General features: G+C 37.8%; 1 long non-coding RNA gene across 1 annotated transcript; it reads right to left on the bottom strand.

The window, feature by feature from the left end:
- Positions 1–15,804: 15,804 nt before the first annotated feature.
- Positions 15,805–17,674, bottom strand: LOC147839526 (uncharacterized). The gene is made up of 2 exons (XR_015519229.1): positions 17,067–17,674; positions 15,805–16,821 (listed from the first exon to the last, which is right to left on the bottom strand). It is a non-coding gene; the product is annotated as an uncharacterized LOC147839526 (long non-coding RNA).
- Positions 17,675–18,895: the final 1,221 nt, after the last annotated feature.

Genomic DNA, 18,895 nt, shown 5'->3' with positions numbered 1-18,895 from the left:
AACAATTACAAATGGAGTAATTCAACTCACAATTAAATGATCTGATTGAGTGATAGAATAATAAAGGTTAAACTTTAATTGAATGATCAGTCAAGTGTTTCCAAATGAAATCTGTTAAAATAAGAGTCCTAAAACAGGAACAAAGACACTCATGAAACAAAATGTGATTGTTCATTTTATTTTTTATTAGATGGTTGGTTTTAAGTACTTCAAAAATAGTAGATAAGCCTTAAATATAGAGGGGGAAATACAGAAAAAAAAAACAGAAATTCAACAATATATATGCATTACATTACAATCTCACAATAAAAATTTAATTAAAAACCATATAGAGGACTAAAATATTGCTAAGAGGCATAACATCAACAATAATACAAATACTTTTTAAATAGGTTTTAAATACTAAATAAAATTAATAGTATCAATCCAAAATATGAAAAAGGTAACACTTTACAATAAGGTTGTATTAATTAATTAAGTTTATGTAAGTACTAATGTGAACAAACAATGCAGTGCAATACAGTTACAGTTCATTACAGTATTCATTAATTAATGGAAATAAAATTATTGGTTAACTCTTGTTAAATCACAGTGCATTAACATTAATGTTAACAAGCATACCTTTAAATTGTAATAATGCAATAGTAAACGTTAAACTATAATTAATAAAGGTTTAAAAGTATAGTTCATTATTAGTTCATGTTAGTACATAGATTAACTAAAAATACCAAAAAGTAACAAAACACTTTTTTCAGTTTTAAGAGCTTTAAAAATAATATATATATATATATATATATATATATATATATATATATATATATATATATATATATATATATATATATATATATATAGTTATTATGGCATGTAATTAATGTTACTACTAATTAAATTGTTAGAAAATACTGTCAGAGGATGGGCAAAACACAAAAATAAAACAAAATATGCGCATTGACACAAACGACCAAGTGCAAAAACATAAATAACAGCCCTGTTCATTCATAATTATGTGAAATAAATCACAAGAGGGTAAATTTTGTTTTAAAAAAACTGAAGTTCATTGACTTATACACAACAGTAAAACAATGCTTTTGCACAACAGTAACACATTGCGAGTAGTAAAGTCTCTTACCTTTGACAGATGTTGTAAATCCGCTGAATAAAACAAAAGAAGCAGATCTCGGATGTGTTTATTTCACTCTCCGAGTCAGAATGAAAATGGCATCTTCAAATTTCCCGCTGGTTCAAAAACACGGAAGTGCGCCACAAAGCGCAAGTGGTCGAAAGTATGCGTGCATGCTCTCTGTCTCACACATGCAGAGATAGAGCGCTCCGTGTCAACATACTTTTTATCTTTGGCCTTTTTATAGAAAGTAGCAAGTCTTCACAAGTCAATAGGCGCAAGTCCAAGTGAAAGTCTGAGTCAATTATGTTCAAGTCCAAGTCGAGTTGCAAGTCTTTTCATATTTTGTCAATTCGAGTCTGAAGTCATCAAATTCATGACTCGAGTCTGACTCGAGTCCAAGTCACATGACTCGAGTCCACACCTCTGGTTTTGCCGCTAGTCTATATGTCTGCAAACTGCAAATCAAATGTATTGGATCTATGATATCACGTTAAACAAAGGGAACCTCACCTTTTAACAAAATGAAGACGATGAAACTCCCACGTGAGCAGATGCAGTTCAGGAAAAATACTGGATAGTAATGTTTTATTTAATTTGAAAAATAAATACAGGAAAACGCCGTTATATTACGTACATGTGATTTCAAGAAAACCAAAAATAAAACAAATGTGCTGCTTTTGAACATAACAGAAGTTTACTCTTGAAAATCTGCTGTAAATTAACAGCTATTTCTAGCAGTGTACCCAATTAATACAGAATTGATCTTAAAATGTTATTATTTGTTGGTCATAAACTCTGGAACACTCTTCCAGTTCACATCAGACTTTCCCCTGCATTTCTGTGTTTGAGTCTGTTTTAAAGACCTTTCTGTTTTCTCTTGCTTTAAATACTCCTTGATCGCTGTTTTATTGCTTTTATTTGTAAAAGGGCTGGTCCGCTAAAATATCGTATGTTAAACTAGTTGATGTGTAATGTATCTGTGTGAACATAAACAATATCTCTGGATGTAAAATGCTCAAAGTTCAATGCAAAGGGAGACCTTGATTTGTACAGTAGCAAAGCCTACAATCGTCAAATTTTGGGGACTACAAAAACCACTTCCGGCTCTTTTGAGATCACAAAGGTTTGTTTACCGCACACACACACACACACAGCGCAGCTAAGGGCCGTGGCCAGAGGCGCTGTAACGTTACAGCAGAAGTGAAGCTAAAATGCGTCTATACACGGCTGTTTCCACAGAGCTTCGTCTGTTTCTGTATTTAAGTTTCCAAAGGACACGACACAAAGACAGAAGTGCAGAATCAGAAACAGCTCCAGAATCTCTCCCAGTTCAGTGCTGGATTCAGCTAAAATCTCCTCAAAGCAGAAGCTGTGAGCTCGACCTGTAAGTGTTTTTATTAGTTAAAATTGATCATGACATGTTCAGTGTCTAGCGTTAACGGTTTGCTGTAGCAATGATGTAAACAATGGCAAATGCTGCTTTGCACCGTAAATGATTGAGCTACAAACTCATATTTATCAAACTGCTATAAACACACACACACACACACACCTCACATAGCCTCTCTATGTGTGTGCGCGACTGCATTGATTCTCTGTAGGCATCTTTTCCAAACGTTTTACATCTCAGATAATGAAGTCGCAAAAGATATGTGGATGATTCACATTACTTACACCTGCATATTCCGGATATATGTGAAAGACGTTGAGTAAAAAAAAAATACAGGATAACTCACCGGACTCGTGCAGCAGCAGAAAAATAAATCAAGGCTCACACAGGTGACATCTTTACTCTTCTGTCATGATATATTACAGAAAATAACTTAATCCGAGCATCAGAGAAAAAGACAGTCCCGCGCACATGCGCTTGTTACAGAAAGTTCACACATTCACGGACACACATAGACACACACAATAGCGATGTCTCTTAACGCGTCCTGTGCGAAATGAGACGCTGCATCATTTAAAGAGCCCATATTATACATGAAATAGGGTCATATCTTGGTTGTAAGGGTCTCCAACAACAGTCTATTATGCATGCAAGGTCAAAAAACACTTTCGTGGTCTTATAATCTGCATTTATTTTTACCTAATTATCCCAGCGACTCCTGTTTGAATCGTCCAGTGATTCATTTGTTCCCAAACCCCTCCTTAGTGCGAAGCTAATCTGCGCTGATTGGACCGATGACAGTCTGTCGCGATTGGTCGACTGCCTTCAGTCAGAGAATGAAATGCCCAACAGCTAATCAGCAATATAAAAGTAATCACAGTTCATACACGCTCGATAGTGTAGGCGTGGAGTTTAGCTGCCAGTGGGTCAATGTAAATACAGACTGTGGACTTGAAAATTCAGACGACTGACTATTTTATTGAGCAAAAACTCCAAAAACAGTTGAGGAGATCTCCTAGCTTCTCACTCTGCTCTTTTCACAGACCCACACACACACGCACTTAACCCTGCTCCGGACGACAACGCGCGCACACACACACACACACACACACACACACCTCCGGACGACAGCGCGCGCACACAGACACACACACTACTCCTCGTCCACGGAGCTCCGTTAACGCAGCACGCGCCGCGTTTTTAACGTGACTTTGCACGCGATAAGAGAATAAAGCCAGTTAACCTGATACAGTACACGCAGTTACAAGTAACAAATCACAACTAAATACATTTGCAAGCTCGAATCAACGAGGCAACAAATTTAATCGCATACTTACACTTGAGAAATGGAGGAATAAACCCATCCTGACATGTCCATCAGTAAGTTACTCTTTACTGATCCTTCCTTTAACAAAAGCTGATGAAGTATTCTTTGTAGCATGTAGCTTCCAGAAGTTTCCAGTAGTTTCCAACTGCTTGGTTATAATGCTGAGGTTTCATCTTTGGGTAGAGACTCGATAATATCCATCTGCAGTGTGACTTCAATCGACCGGCATGTTTGTGTATGTGTGTGTGTGTGTGTCTGGGTTTCGGCGTCAGAGGGCGGGGCCTCAGGTTTGAAATCTCCCGGGTTTGCGCGTGCACGTGAATAACTTGGTTTCGTTCGTACGTCATGGCGAAACACCTAATGAATCGGTATCAAGGCGACTCGTTTGAAGCACTATGAGTCGACTCTTTTATAGATGAATCAACCGTTTTAAACACTGAACTCTTACAGATTTAAGCCTTAGCTGGATACTTCACTTCACTTAGAGCTGTGTTACACACTACATGGAGGGGCATTTTCATAAACCCATAATATGGGCTCTTTAAATTAATGTACTTGCACCTCAGAAGACAATTGACACACAATGAACACGTGGGAGCGTTTGAAGCCAGACGCGGAGATCTTGACACGCTCCAGACGCTCGGAGGTAATTAATAAATACACTAATACTGAAACAGTTCAGGCATTTTAGAATCACTAAAACACCATTTAAGATGTTCTGCAGTGTGCTCAGTCTGCTGGTTTGTCCATTCACACACTCATCATCATCTCTAACAAACCATTTTTTAATGTACATACTGTAATTTGTTAAGTGCACTTCGTAGTTTATGTGCATCTTATCAAATAAAAGTTTAACCTACTCAGTTATGCACATGTTTTATTATGCGTATTTTCAAAAGTTATGTGAATCATGACGTTTCCATTAATCTTTTTTATGCACATCTCCAAAATGAGCTCTAAAATAGGTGTGTGGAAATGTAAGACTAATGCGAGAAATACCGCTTCATCTTTAAAAAAGGGGAGGAGACCGACAGAATCTGAGTTTAGAGAATAAACCTGCTCCGGACCAGGTTAGATTCACAGAGTAAGTGACCACAGTAACTGACTCTGAGTTAAAGTTAACTCTCTTTCAGAAACAGGCTTGACTTACCCTGATTTCTCCAGTTTAACAAACCTGCCATTTTGAAACGGAAAACCCAGAGTTTAACTCATTTCAGGGTTAAACTACTCTGAGTTTTAACTTAACCTCCTTTCTGAAACAGGCCCCTGAAGCCTTATATGCAATACAATCACTCAAACCCTGCAGAACTGAAGATTAATGTGGCATAGATACTCTCATGTTGAAAGAACTTAATTCCACATCATTAACTCCAATAACCAAACTCCCGGATTTAGATACTGACATGATTTGTTATGATTTAGGATCGTTTCGTTCTTCAAAACTCATCTGAGACTTGTTGACGTAGTAACAGTTCTGGTAGCTCAAACCGACTTGGGAGCAGAGTTATTTCATATAAATGAGTGAACATTATAAAGAAAAAAAAAAATATATATTTATATATATATATACTAATAAGACATGCAATCTGCTCTCCAGAAGAAAAGTACCCTCTGGAGGTTCAAAGAGAAACATTATTGATATGAACGTTTTAGATACAAATGTGTACATGCACAATATTCCACTTTATTTAAAAAAAATATAAAAAAAAGGATAATTTATGCAGTCATGCAGGAAAAATTGGCTTCCTGGTGTTTTTATTATGTAATTGGCAGAATACAATTCAGATATGAGACTGTAAAAATACAACATCCATTACTCAAAGATAAATCAAAGAATTATAGATGCATACCTGACCAGAGAAGTACATTGCAGCATAAGTCTCAGAGATGCTGCAATGGGGTGTCTTTCTACAAGATCCCCCCCGACCCATATCACATCTTACCTTATATACTCGAGTCAAAACACACAGCCATAAATTCAAGACAATAGAAGCGTCACACAGACCCTTGCCTAGATAATTTGAGGAGTTACCCATCTCTAAGGAGAAGAAGCATCTGGCAGAGATCTTATCAGTCAAAAACCAAATCAACATATACAAGTGAATTAATAGAGTGAAATTAAGGGTGATTTACCAATCACACAGAGACCTTTACAATGACACAAACATGAATATAGTGCTGCAAGATACACCATATTAAACCCTGGACATTTTAAGTGAAAATCTAAATGATTTGCTCTGATTAGAAGGTAACATAAGGATCAAGAAGGGGGGCTTGAGTGAACTTTCTCGCATTTCCCCCTGGTGTGGTGTAGCTCTGTTTTTCCAGCTTGTGTTTTCATTGTCAACAGTGATTTGAGTAGAACAGTTGAACTGCTGCTTTCCTCATCTTCTTCTCAGATCAGAAGCTTGCTGTATTGCATATCGGTTCTTATGATCTTGTCTCATTAAATGCCATAACAGTTCTCAGTGTCTGACATTCTGGAATCTTACAATGCTAAATTAATTTATACAGTAAGTCCTTACGCTGATTAAAACGTGAGCAGGCCTAGGCTACTACAATAAAGAAATTAAAGCATTGCTGATCATGATTTCGAGGATCGATAGATCAGTCCTTCACAACACACACATCGATCTCAGATCAGTTTATCCAGACATTCTAATCTGACTAAAGAACTTAATTAGCCAGAGATCAGTAATCAAGATTAAAAGATCCAGGATCTGCCAAATCATCTCAGATCATTTAAGCGAGGTATGAAGAACAGACCCCAGGTCACAGGCAAACAAAACAACACTAAAGCCCATAGAGTCACTACACAAACAGACAATTAACATACTGGATACAAATACTCTGAGACATCATCATCGTACCATTTTAAAATAAACATAAACTGTTGAGCTGGGAAAATGTCATGAAGTATTGAAACATTGGCCTGATGTATGAAATCATTGATGGTCTGTCATCTCCACCTCTCAGTCAGTTTGTAAACGTAATGAACACAACACACACAGAGCAACACAGATACAGTTTGTACATATACATTTTCATTATTAAGATCTACATAACTATTTTAGTGCTTCTTAACTATGCTTGATTGATTTGTATAATTTTTTATAATTAATTATAATTAATTAACAGATGTTAACCTTTTTAACATCTGTCCAGCGACAGCAGATAGAAAATAGCCTTATAGCTAATTCTGGTGCATTTGCAGAAATGATAATTAATGGACACTGTCCCTGCCAAATAAACAAACTGCCAAATAAAATACAGATGCAGACTTTCCATTTAACAAACTTAATACAGAAATGACATTGACTAACACAGCTCTGTGTACTGTCAGAGGAGGAAAGAGTCAGTCCTTCAAACAAACAACACTTTACCATAAAAAATAAAAGAATCTACCTCATTTAGTGTGGTGTAACCCCATTATAAACTCTTTCTGCTGTGATATTTTCTATAATTACTCATTTATTTGACTCCAGTATTGTTTTCTAGTGTTCATTTCATTTCTCCAGCCATAATGCTGCATCAATCCTGCACATAGGAAATCTGCCTAGCGATTTTTAAGCGGGTAAGGATAAGACATTGTGATTGGTTGATTTTGCTAAGCTCCGCCCACTGTGCTGAGTTGGAGCGGTAGTTGTTCAGTGCCGTGCGAGAGATTGAGGTGAGCGGGAGGAGAACAGCGTTAGCTTTGTAACACAGTGGATTTATTCTTGCTAGATGGGGAATTGAAAGCAGTATATTTCCAGGGAAAAGGCAGAAGAATCGATAATGGTGCTCTCTTTGATTTAGGAAACAAATATTGAATGTCGGCGAGTAGGGCAGCGCGGGGCACAAAGTAACGCGGGTTAAATGTCATGTAATAAGGCAGTCGATCTCTGCTGATGATCTTATGGACACAATAACAGCTCGTTTTTTATTTTGTATTAATTTTGTTTATTGAACACTTATATGTAGGAATATATGCAGATACATTGCTTTATTTGCAGAGTGAGTTCAGAATAGTGCTGTATTTCTGGATTAATATGCCTGTGTTGATGCAGGCCAGGCTTATAGTGTATTTGATTTTTTTTCTAGAGAGAATATGGGGAGAAACCCAGCCTGATTCTGTGACTTTTTTTTTTTCCCAGTGGATTTTGAAGTGTTTTGCAGTTAAGCAGGACTGTAGGAACGTTTATTTTTTTTTTACTTAAAGGGATTTTAATACCTGTGAATTGGACTGACAGATCTGAGCTCAGCAAAGTGAATTAAACAGATGGAAAAAAAGTAAACACGTGCACTGATAAAACACACACAGAGAACTGCTTATTGTATAGTATATTTGCATTTACTATTCAAGAAATACAAGCTGATATTCTGTACGCAACTAGAAGTTTCTGATTTCAAAATTCCTCAAGGTGATTAAGGAATTTTTGACCATTGTGTGTGTGTATGTATGTATGTATATATATATATATATATATATATATATATATATATATATATATATATATATATATATATATATGTGTGTGTGTGTATTCAGCCAAACTTGGTGCAGCATCTCAATGAATGACATGAACACACACTGCACTGGGCTGTGGGGAGAGTTAATTGTGACTAAAGAGACAAACGGTTATTTTTGGGCTCATAAGAAGTGAAGTCTCAGTGTAGTCCAGTCTGGCAGATAATCGGAGATCAGTCGATTATTATGTAAATCTACAAACCTGCTGAGGATAGTATAAGACAGGGGACAGCAACCTATTTAGACTTTAACAGAACCGGACAGATTTGAGCAAACACAGATGTAATCAAAGATCAACAAATGAAAAGAGAAAATTGACACAAACGGCTCAGTACAAATGTGTTCAGATGAGATCTGCTTATAGAGACTGAGACTCTTAAATACTAAAGCTTTTATATAGGGATGCACCGATATGGATCTTTAGACCAATACCGATAACTCCGAGTTGCAGGCTGATATGCATAGACTGATAATTATAAATATTTCAAATTGCTTTATTATTATACAGCAAACTTCATAAAAGATTGGACTGCTCTGATGAACTGAGTAGTCTATACTCAAAGCAAAACAGCTATAATTGCAAGGTAATTTCACAGACCTATATTCACCATTTCACATAAATCTGCATGCAAAAAACTCCTTTTCATAGCAAATTAACATGCAACTGACTGTTGCATAAAAATAATATATTAAATAAGAAAATAGGGTTTAATCAACAAGCAAATTAAATATATTTAAATAAGATGAAAATGAAAGAGCTAAGGACTGAAACAGATCAACTGTTTATGAAGTAAACGTGTTACAGTGATGTACACATGTACAAATATGTCATGTCAGATAAACCCTTTTCAGAGGGGTTTTGACTGTTCAGAGCCACCGCATAAGCAAAGCTAGATACATAGATTCATCCTATTTGGCGTTTTAGATTCTCTTGAACAGGTGCTGCAGTGCTGGACAATCAGACAGCGCTTCTGTGTTTGTTCTTGCTGTCAATCGCGGGACAATTGTTCAATGAATCATTTTGGATAAACCGCTGTAAGTTTCGCTCAACTGCAGGCACAGATTTGCCCTCAGAGTCAGATTTTGATTCAACAACAAATATTGAGCTCAGATGACTTTGACAAACACAGAGCAGAATATAAAGACAGAATGAGTGGCGAGTTGAGAGCCCGTATTCTGGATTCAGTGACCGCCGCACCTAAACTCTCCCCCTGTTGATATGTGAAGGCTGTCAGATGTGCGTGCGGTGATCGCTCTCGCTCGCTCGTTATAATCGATATGAATATTCCAATCAAACATACACAATCTTACATCAACACACGGCAAGCAAAGTGCTAATAAGAACAAATAATCAGATTAGATTACAAACAAACTAACAAGCTGTTGTTTAGCACGTGTGCAGGGGCTGCGCAGTTTGGTGTGTGTGTGTGAAGCGGAGAGGGAGAGACAGAAAACACGAGTGCTTTTTTCGCATTGAGACTGATAAATGATTGGACCAAGTTACGTGTGTCCTCGCTCATTCACCGGCTGCAACTAAAAGAGAAAGGAGTTCACCACAAATCTAATATTATTCAGGCCCTGGAGTAATAAGTCAATCTCCCCTGATATCTCTAACATAACAGACACACAGAGCAGGAAAGGTTTACACGTGATAATTTTACTGAGGCCATTTGAAGCACAATACACAATGACACTCAATCAAACGCATCTACAATGATGAGGAGCATGGTTACTTACTGAGATATTAACGCACAGCAGTGCTACGTGAAGAAAAGACGGACTTTGAAGGAATAATCGGTGTGAGGAGAGATCATTATAGTGCACTGGACAAGTCTGAACATGTTCCGCACACGCGAGCGCGGCAAGCAGATCTGTACAATTACTGAATTATCGGCTTAAAGATATCGGCCTAATTTAGACATCGGATCAATAACGATAATCTTAAATGATCATTTATCGGCTGATAACGATATGGGCACAGATATATCGTGCATCTACTTTTATATCAGTTATCGGTGTTGTTGTAGAATGAGGGCAGTGTTGTGGAGCTACACCTCTGTATGTGGGTATGGACAGCTTCAGTTTGGGAGGAATCTAGAGGGAAACACCCAAAATAGCTCCAGTGTTTTAGGAGGTTATGCATCACCTCAGATGTATTTGTAAATCTGAAGTTAACCATTATATTTAATCTAAAGTGAAATGCAGTTACACAATGTCAGTTACATGTGGGGTGTTTTTATCAATATGGCCTTTACTTTAACTGTTTCTTTTCTAAAATGCTTGCTAATCGAGTTTAAATGTAAGAAACTGTATTTGTGGTAAAGCTGTAAAATGTGTTGTATTATAAACCTGGATTGAACAAATTTAAGGTAAAGCCAAACATGCATTCCTCATCTATCATATTCATTTATTTTAAATGCAACGACTGAAAACAGCAATAAACAGTGTATATAACACTGCAATACCACTGAGAATGAAGATAATGGATCTCTTGCTGACTTAGTTGATCGTTTGTAAATAGAAAAGTAAAATAAACTGTAAAATAGGCTCGCTGTATTAAAATAAAGAACAGTATTTAACAAAAATAAAGCAAAATACTCAGCAAGTTACAGGGGTGTCACCTGCACAGCATCCAATTCCTTCCATTCAGTGTTTTTTTCTGCATCGTGCAACAGATTAAAAACACAATATTTTCAACACTGTAATGGCACAGAAAATAAGACCGTGACAGTTCTTATCTTTATTTGTAGTGGTTTAAAATGGGCTAACTGATAATGTTTGTACAACAGATTTACCTCATTTACCCTCTAGATTGTGCTTCTGATCCATCACGTTGTAGGGAATGGGGTTAAACTTTTATATAATAGTTGAAAAGGTAAGAGAAGTGAAATAGTGGAGGTGTGGAGAGATGCACGGTTGGCACTGCAGTTTAGGTTATTTAAGAGAACTATCAGTGGTCAAAAGGTCTTTGAATCCTGCTGGGTCGAGCTGCTCACCATTCTCTCCATTTCCCCTCAAAGCCTGATCAGCAGTTTGATGGTGGTCTACGCCAACTGTTGAACCAAAGAGATGGAGTTTCTGTAACGCCATACGTCATTCAGGCATTCAGAGGCCAGTGTTCAGGAAAACACTGCTTAACTGAGTTGTTGTCCTTTTCTGCCCTTCTGCACAGTAGCATGAGATTCTCCAGGCCTCTTGACAGACTCCTGTAATTCATTCATTGCTTTTTCTAGGAATGCCTTGGAAGATGTTATTTTGATTGATTCTGCAGTGTTCAGGGCCCTCATGTATCAATGCTGTGTTTGCACACAAACTTTGTGTACGCCAGGTTTCACGCTCGCGTTTGGATTTACTAACGATGAACTGAACGTGGGAATGTGCGCAGGTCCACGCTAGCTTCATGTCTGGCGTACGTGTGTTTCATGTGTGTGTTGTTTTATTTCCATTGGCGACTCCTAGAGGCAGTTGTGTTAAATTGCTCTCTACAAAGTGTCTTTGAGTCGTGCAATGGCAGCTGTATGAGTCGGGTTCTTCCGTTTGTCTAGCAGGTATGTAAGGTTTCCATGCCATACAGTTGACCAGCCAAACATTAAAGCGCAACTTGCAGCGGTCGCCGGTTTCCCAGTGTAATCGGATTGATCTACTGCACAAACATTGCTATAAAGCAGCCATCTGAAGATGAATTTGCATTTGTGAATCACAAACATTTCCATTCAATAAATGTGCAAATAATATTAGATGCAGACTTATTAATGATTCCTGCTTTTCTTCCTTGTGAAGAAGAGTAGGGAAAATCTGATAGGTAGCGGATTTGAGTTCATCAGACGCTGGATTCGAACAGAGTTCATGCTCGAACGTGTCAAAACATGTTGCCATGTGTTTTCCAAGCTGCACAACTCACACTGCTGAAGATACTACAAAGTTGTAGACCTTTATATCGCACTAATTCTTTTTTTAATTCACTCAGTGCGATGTTCAGACACAATTGTGTTAACCGCATCCGCTAAGCTCTCCCACTCTTTTTCTTTTGTTGTTAATTCCGGAGGACAAACTTGCAAATGACATTTTTTCTCCAGCCTACTTCTGAAAGCAGCACCTCCAATTCACATTCTGTTCAGTTTCTCTTTTTGCTTGGTTTTGCCGTTGCTTTTTCGTTGGGTTTTGCCAAACTAGAGTCATTAGCATATTCATACGGGGGAGGAGACAGGGAGGGGTTTTGTGCTCGTGCATGATGCGCTCAGTTTCACGTTCATTCACATGTACAAAGAGAATATGCGTGGGATTCGGTGTGCGCAGTGTTTCATACATCTGAATTTCTTACTGCGTACGCACATTTACAGCTTGGTGCGTACGCAATGTTTTAGTATGATTTCAACACAAGTCTTCATACATGAGGCCTCAGTTCACCCAGCAACTGCCTCAAATACCCTTTACTCACAACTAGTGGTGTGACGAGACGTCTACTCGACAAGGCAAGATTTTTACCCTATTTCACAGAAATCCTTAGTAATGAAACACAGCAATGTAATTTTCTTAGAGTTGAAATATTTTGATAATATATAAATTAAAAAATCGATTTTTATTCTTAATTTAAAACAATTTAGGTGTTTTTAAATCAAAGATATAAATTTAATTATCTCTTTATCGTATGTAATTACCATAATTATTCCCATAACTGTATATGTATGCGATTAAAGTTACTGAAGTTTTATTTTGTGACAGTATTTGATTTTTTTTAATGATTACCTGCTTACATTTATCATCTTTTAAAGGTGACTTGTATCTGACAGCTGATAATAAAAGAGCGCTCCTCTCCAGTGCTGTCTTTAATCTGTCCGTATGGTTTCATCTTTTTATTCTGGTTTTGACAAGTTTTACTATTGTTTATGACAGAAGTTCTCATTTGGCCATCTTCTTTTAATCTAGGCATTTTTAAACCAGAAGGCATCTTATTGTCAAGTCGATGGCGTGAGTTGTGCATGTGATGTATGCAACAGTATTAATTTATATTGGTTACATGGTAGATGTTGTGCTCGCTCTGCCATGAACGTGCTAAAATACTTGTGCTACATGGCCGTGTAAAAGCTTGTTTTAGTGCTTGTGTTGAATTTGGTCACTTAAATCATGAAAAGTAAACGTCGGCTTTTCTTGTACAGCCTGCAGTTCAGTATGTGTGTGTGCACTTACAGATGTGTGTAGGTGCAGAGATTATAGTGTCAAACAGCTGTGTGGACCGTCCGGTCGCAAAATGCGGCTAGAAGTCCTACACAATGGTAATAGTTTAATAGCGGTGTTTACATCTGTACTGCTCTTCAATATTGCGGCTTTCTGCACATCTAAGGTGACGTTTTATCGTGTGCTAATGTCCATGGGTAATTTGTGTGGCTGCAGTTGTAGGCTCTGCTTGGACATAAATAACGCAGCAGCCTAAAACTCATGTGGCAAAACTATTTTTTAAATTATTTTTATTAAAAGTTTAATATTATAAAAATATTTCTGGTTTTAATGTATTGTATTAAATTATACCCCCCCTCCGTTGACGATTTGATTGATCCGTTGCTCAATTACTACTAACACATGTTCAAAATGGAGAAAAGAGAGGAGATGTGGAGCGCTAAATCAGACATGAAACAAACAACAAACAATGCCTTTATATGAAAACTGCCATGACAAATTGGATAATAAGAGATTGTTAAGCTTACCAGCACTATTACTACCATGCTTTTAATAAACTTCTAATGTTTTTGGGAGCGACGGGCAGCTATATCAGTGATTATTTATTATCGCCACACAGTCACTGCATGGCCTTTTACTTGACATAAATGCAGACGAGGTGTGTTTGTCCAGGCAGGGGGACAGTAACGCATTTTTAACCATTTCCGCCAAGAATTTTTTATAAAATCTGGATTTATGCAGAATAATTTTAGGATTATCATAGCTAAAAAAAAAAAAAAAATTAATTGTTTACATTGCAAATTGTTTATTGTAATATATAAATTAGATCCACTAATTTGGTAAAGAGAGCAAGTCTCCTATAATATATAGGCAGAAAATATTATTTTACAAACTGTTGTAAATATATCAAATGAACGTTTTGATATTACTATTATATTACAATACAAATTGTGAAATGAATTAAAAAATGAATAAATATAAATTTACACAAGTAAATAAATAGACTTAATGGTGGGCCATAAATCTGCAGATTTGCTGCATGCACAGACACCGTGTGGACCTACAACATCTATTTCAGACAACAGCTTAAAATTTAGAGGGTTTTCTTGTTAATAAGACCAGTTTTTTTCAGATACTCTAAAGTATGAAGCTAGGGCACTCTTGAAGTTAGAAAGAAACATTTCTGTATAAAATTGCACATATTCTGCAGAGTGCGAGTACTCCAGCCATGGTGTCATCCTTCAGACCTCAGTTTTGAACAGCATGCTTCCTGCAATGTGACAGCATCAAAGATTGAGTCAGCGTTTTAAAAAGCTTTGACTCAGCATTTTTGGCAGACGCTTACCTTAAATGTGCAGTATGTAAGTTAAACACACAGTAGTTGAACTAGGTATTGCATTCCTGGATCAAAACAAATGCAAGTGCAGGTTGCCAGATTGACAACAGCAAGCCTAATTTAAGACATGTTATAAGTAAATTTAACGGCACGCATAGAGATATTTCCCACATTCAACACCTCGAATTGAAATATTGGAAACAGCTTCTATTTCTCACAGGTGAACAGCAGGATAAAGTGATCAGCTCAGGTGCTTTATTCAGGGTTAAATGCTAATAAAGTGAGTTTGACATGACATTTATCAGCACACTACTGACAGCAGCAGCAGCAGATAGTTCAGCTCAGATCTGGAGAATCAAATAAACCATCTGAAACTGAACTTCAGAACTGAGACTCACTTTTAATAATGTTCAAGAGGTTTAATATGTAGTAGATGATTGGCTGGATTGGCTACTAGATGATTGCTTCTGAATGGCTGGATTTAAATGTCGTGTTTTGACTTGTGCAAACGGCCAAATTGCTCATCACTGCGTATCTCGTCATGTTTTACCGTTTCCTTTACTCACTTTATAATGCTGGGGTGCCAGACAGTATCTCACTGTCAAATAATGTCCAGTTCAGACTGCATGATTGTCACAGTAGTCGTGTGTCAGATGTGTTCACACTGCAGGACTATCTGGGCTAGCGTTTTGTCGCTGCTTTGTTTACACAGCAAGAAGGATCAGCGACAGGGACTTTCACACTGCATGACTTTACTATAGGAAGAATCACTGATAACTTTGTCTAAACTACATCTCACAGACAAAAACACGTCGTATATCTTTTGTTATTAACTACATAATGAGAAAGAAGCCTTTAATGGGGTAGAAAATGTCCATATTTGCTCACCTGGGTTTAAAGGGAATTAGCAAATTCTCCCAACGTTGATAATAAACTAATTTCTTTCTGTATAAAACGTCAAACAGACACGGTTGCTCCTGAGTCCTGTCAAACCTCCACTAGTTTTTCCTCCATTTCGTGGGTCCAAATAAACTGAAAAAGAGCGCTTTTACCTTCTCCCCCAGCCTCCCGCTGGCCTGCAGCAGGTATACTCACACACACACACGCACATACACAAGTGAATGCTGCTCTCTCATTGGCTGTAGGCGATCGCCGATGTTATTGTCAGTCATAACTCAATTCACACGGCATGATTTGAATCGCAGACAGCTCCAGATATTTAGCACGCCAAATATTCAGCAGGCATCGGCGATTCTCTCAGATCGCGTCTTTGATAGCAGCGATTTGCCTGTGATTTCGGGCAATTGTCGGTGATTTCTTTAAACCTGTCGGGGGGGCTAAAATCACGCAGTCTGAACTCGGCATAAGTCAAACAATCTCCTGTTCATACACAGACCCACACGCTGTGATCATTGAGGAGAAAAAACATTTACAGTACTCTCATCAGCATCAATCATATTTGAAAATTAAACCAGGAATCAAACAACAAAGAAACACAACACTGCAAACACCAGACAAATACACACTCATAACTTTTCAGAAAGGGATCAATTAGAAACAAACTCAGTCCTCCAGCAACAAAAGTACTCTGATTCTTGTCATCAACATCACAAATAATTCAATGCAGCCGTTCAAAAGTCCCTGTAGGAGGATAAAATCTGAAGGTGCAAGTCAGAATCAACAGTCACAGTGTTTAGCTGGTTTACTCATGAGTCCCTGTTGAAGGTTGGGGCTTTGCGGTTGCAGACTGAAGCTTTGCAGTGCTGGCAGTAGAGGCTTTGCGGTTCTCACTTTCGTTGAAGATTTACATTGCTCACACATTCATCCGCTTCTTGACATCTCGACAGGGTTTAAACAACGCTGGGTAAAGAAAAGCATGAGTTAAAACTCCAACGAACGTCTTTGAAGAAACCGAAACTTTGTTAAAACAACCAACTGCAGCGTGAGACTTCCATGACTGCCAGAGGCCCTGTGTCACTTCCTTCTCTCTCTCTTTACTTCTAGCACTTACTTTTCTATGACGCTAAGCATTGCCCTCTTCAAGGAACAGACGTCATCGATGATAAAAGTATGTACTGCGATTGCTGAACACGTTTTATTTATGACATTGTCACAATGTATCGTTTTGTTAGGACACGCAGTTACAATGTGACCCGCTCACCTAATGTTTACGCTTGTAATATTCATTTGCTAATTAATTACCTCATGTGGAACTCTGAATCTACGTCTCATTTCAGAGTCTGCTAATGTCCTCTGGAGGCTGCAATTTTGGCCATGAGTGCATGCTTTAAGAGTCTTCCGGACTGAATGAATGAAATAAGCTGTTTTCCACCATCTGGCAACCTCTGATGCTGAATTATAATTGAGCACAAGTAAAATAACAATAACAAGTTAAATGACCAAAACAAAGACAGCCGCTCCGGCACGTAACGCACATGTGCACAGCAGAATATCTGACTTCAGCATTGTGTTTCAGATAAACAGGAGTGTTCACTCAGCATGATTCCTGAATATCTGCACACACATGATGCTGTTCTTATAGAGTCAACAACTTACAGCACCTCTAAATCTGAATTAAACAGACAAACTTAAGTCATTTTATTTGCAACGAGATTTACGGGAGGAAACAATATAAAGATAGAGTAAATAAGTAAAACACTAAACTGTTGATCTATTTTGTTTTTGTCAAAGTCATGTACATGTTCTATAATTATAGTTTTCTATAGCGATATTATTCAATAACTTCAAGAAGTGAGTGAGTGCAGTTTATTAAGTAGTGCAGTACAAGCAATAACAGTGCAGTAACATACAAAAAAGTCAAGTAACCGGTGAATGGTTTGTAAGGTCCACTAAAGTTAATGGTTTGTAAGATCCACTCATTCACACTTGCATAGCCTACTACAACCAAGTGAAAGAGCTGCTGTCTTAAAAGGGCTTTTGGGGGCTTCTCTGCTGGAGCTCCGTCTGCAGAGCTCCTTGGATGTTTACAAGGAAAAGTGCATTTCCCTCTGAGTTGAGATCTTCATCCAGGTTGGCCAGACCTACTGTATGTTGCAGTGGTAAATGCAGTTAATGTGCCTGCCTGACATGGCCCCATTGAGCCATTTCCTCCTTTTGATGCTGTTTCTGGTCTGAATCCTCCAGTTCCTGCAGGGCAGAATGTCAGAGAACAAGACCCTAGTGTGTGGAAACATCTTGCAAATCTCTGCCGTGTGTGTCTTAATCTCCTGATGGAGATCTACAAGGTTGCGACCCTGCAACAACGAGCTGTTTGCACCCAGGTGAATGATCAAAAGTTCAGGAGCAGCAGAATATCATTCGTCTCCGCCCTTCTCTCACAACTAATAACAGCAGTTCTCATCCACGCATTAGTTACTTCTCGTCTTGACTACTGTAATGCACTTCTGTCTGGGCTTCCTTCTAAACTTCTCCGTAAACTTCAACTGGTTCAGAAGCATGCAGCTCGTCACATATAGGACCCCATCTCACGAGCACATCACACCACTCCTCTATCAGCTGCACTGGCTTCCAGTAAAGTTTTGTATTGATTTAAAATATTACTTCTCACTTTCAAGGCATTTCAAAATCTTGCTCCTTAATATCTCACTGGAGTTCTCCATATCTCCACCCCTTCTCGCACTCTTAGATCAGCCAACTCCTTCTCCCTGGTACCACCTCGCACTTGATTGAGCACAATGGGAGACAGATCCTTCAGCTCTATGTCTCCTCGGCTGGAACTCGCTTCCTCTACATCTAAAGAGCAGTGATAGTCTTCACACTTTTAAATCTCGTCTAAAAGACCCATCTTTTTAAGCAGGCTTTCCTTAAACAACTTTTTATTTTAATCATGTATTTTTATATTCGCTATTGTGTTTTACCTGTTTGGTCAATGATTGTTTAGTAATGTTTTATTATTTGTTTTCATTTGTTTTAGCTTGGCTGTTGATACTTATTGTAAGGCGACCTTGGGTGTCTAGAAAAGCACTATTTAAAAATAAAATGAATTATTATTAATATGATATTATGTTCTC

This window comes from Danio rerio, chromosome 20, assembly GCF_052040795.2.
Source record: "Danio rerio strain M-AB ecotype USA chromosome 20, GRCz13ab, whole genome shotgun sequence".
NCBI classification, from domain to species: domain Eukaryota; kingdom Metazoa; phylum Chordata; class Actinopteri; order Cypriniformes; family Danionidae; genus Danio; species Danio rerio.
The sequence above is the reverse complement of the archived record's forward strand: the minus strand, read 5'-3'. Positions and strand labels throughout refer to the sequence as shown.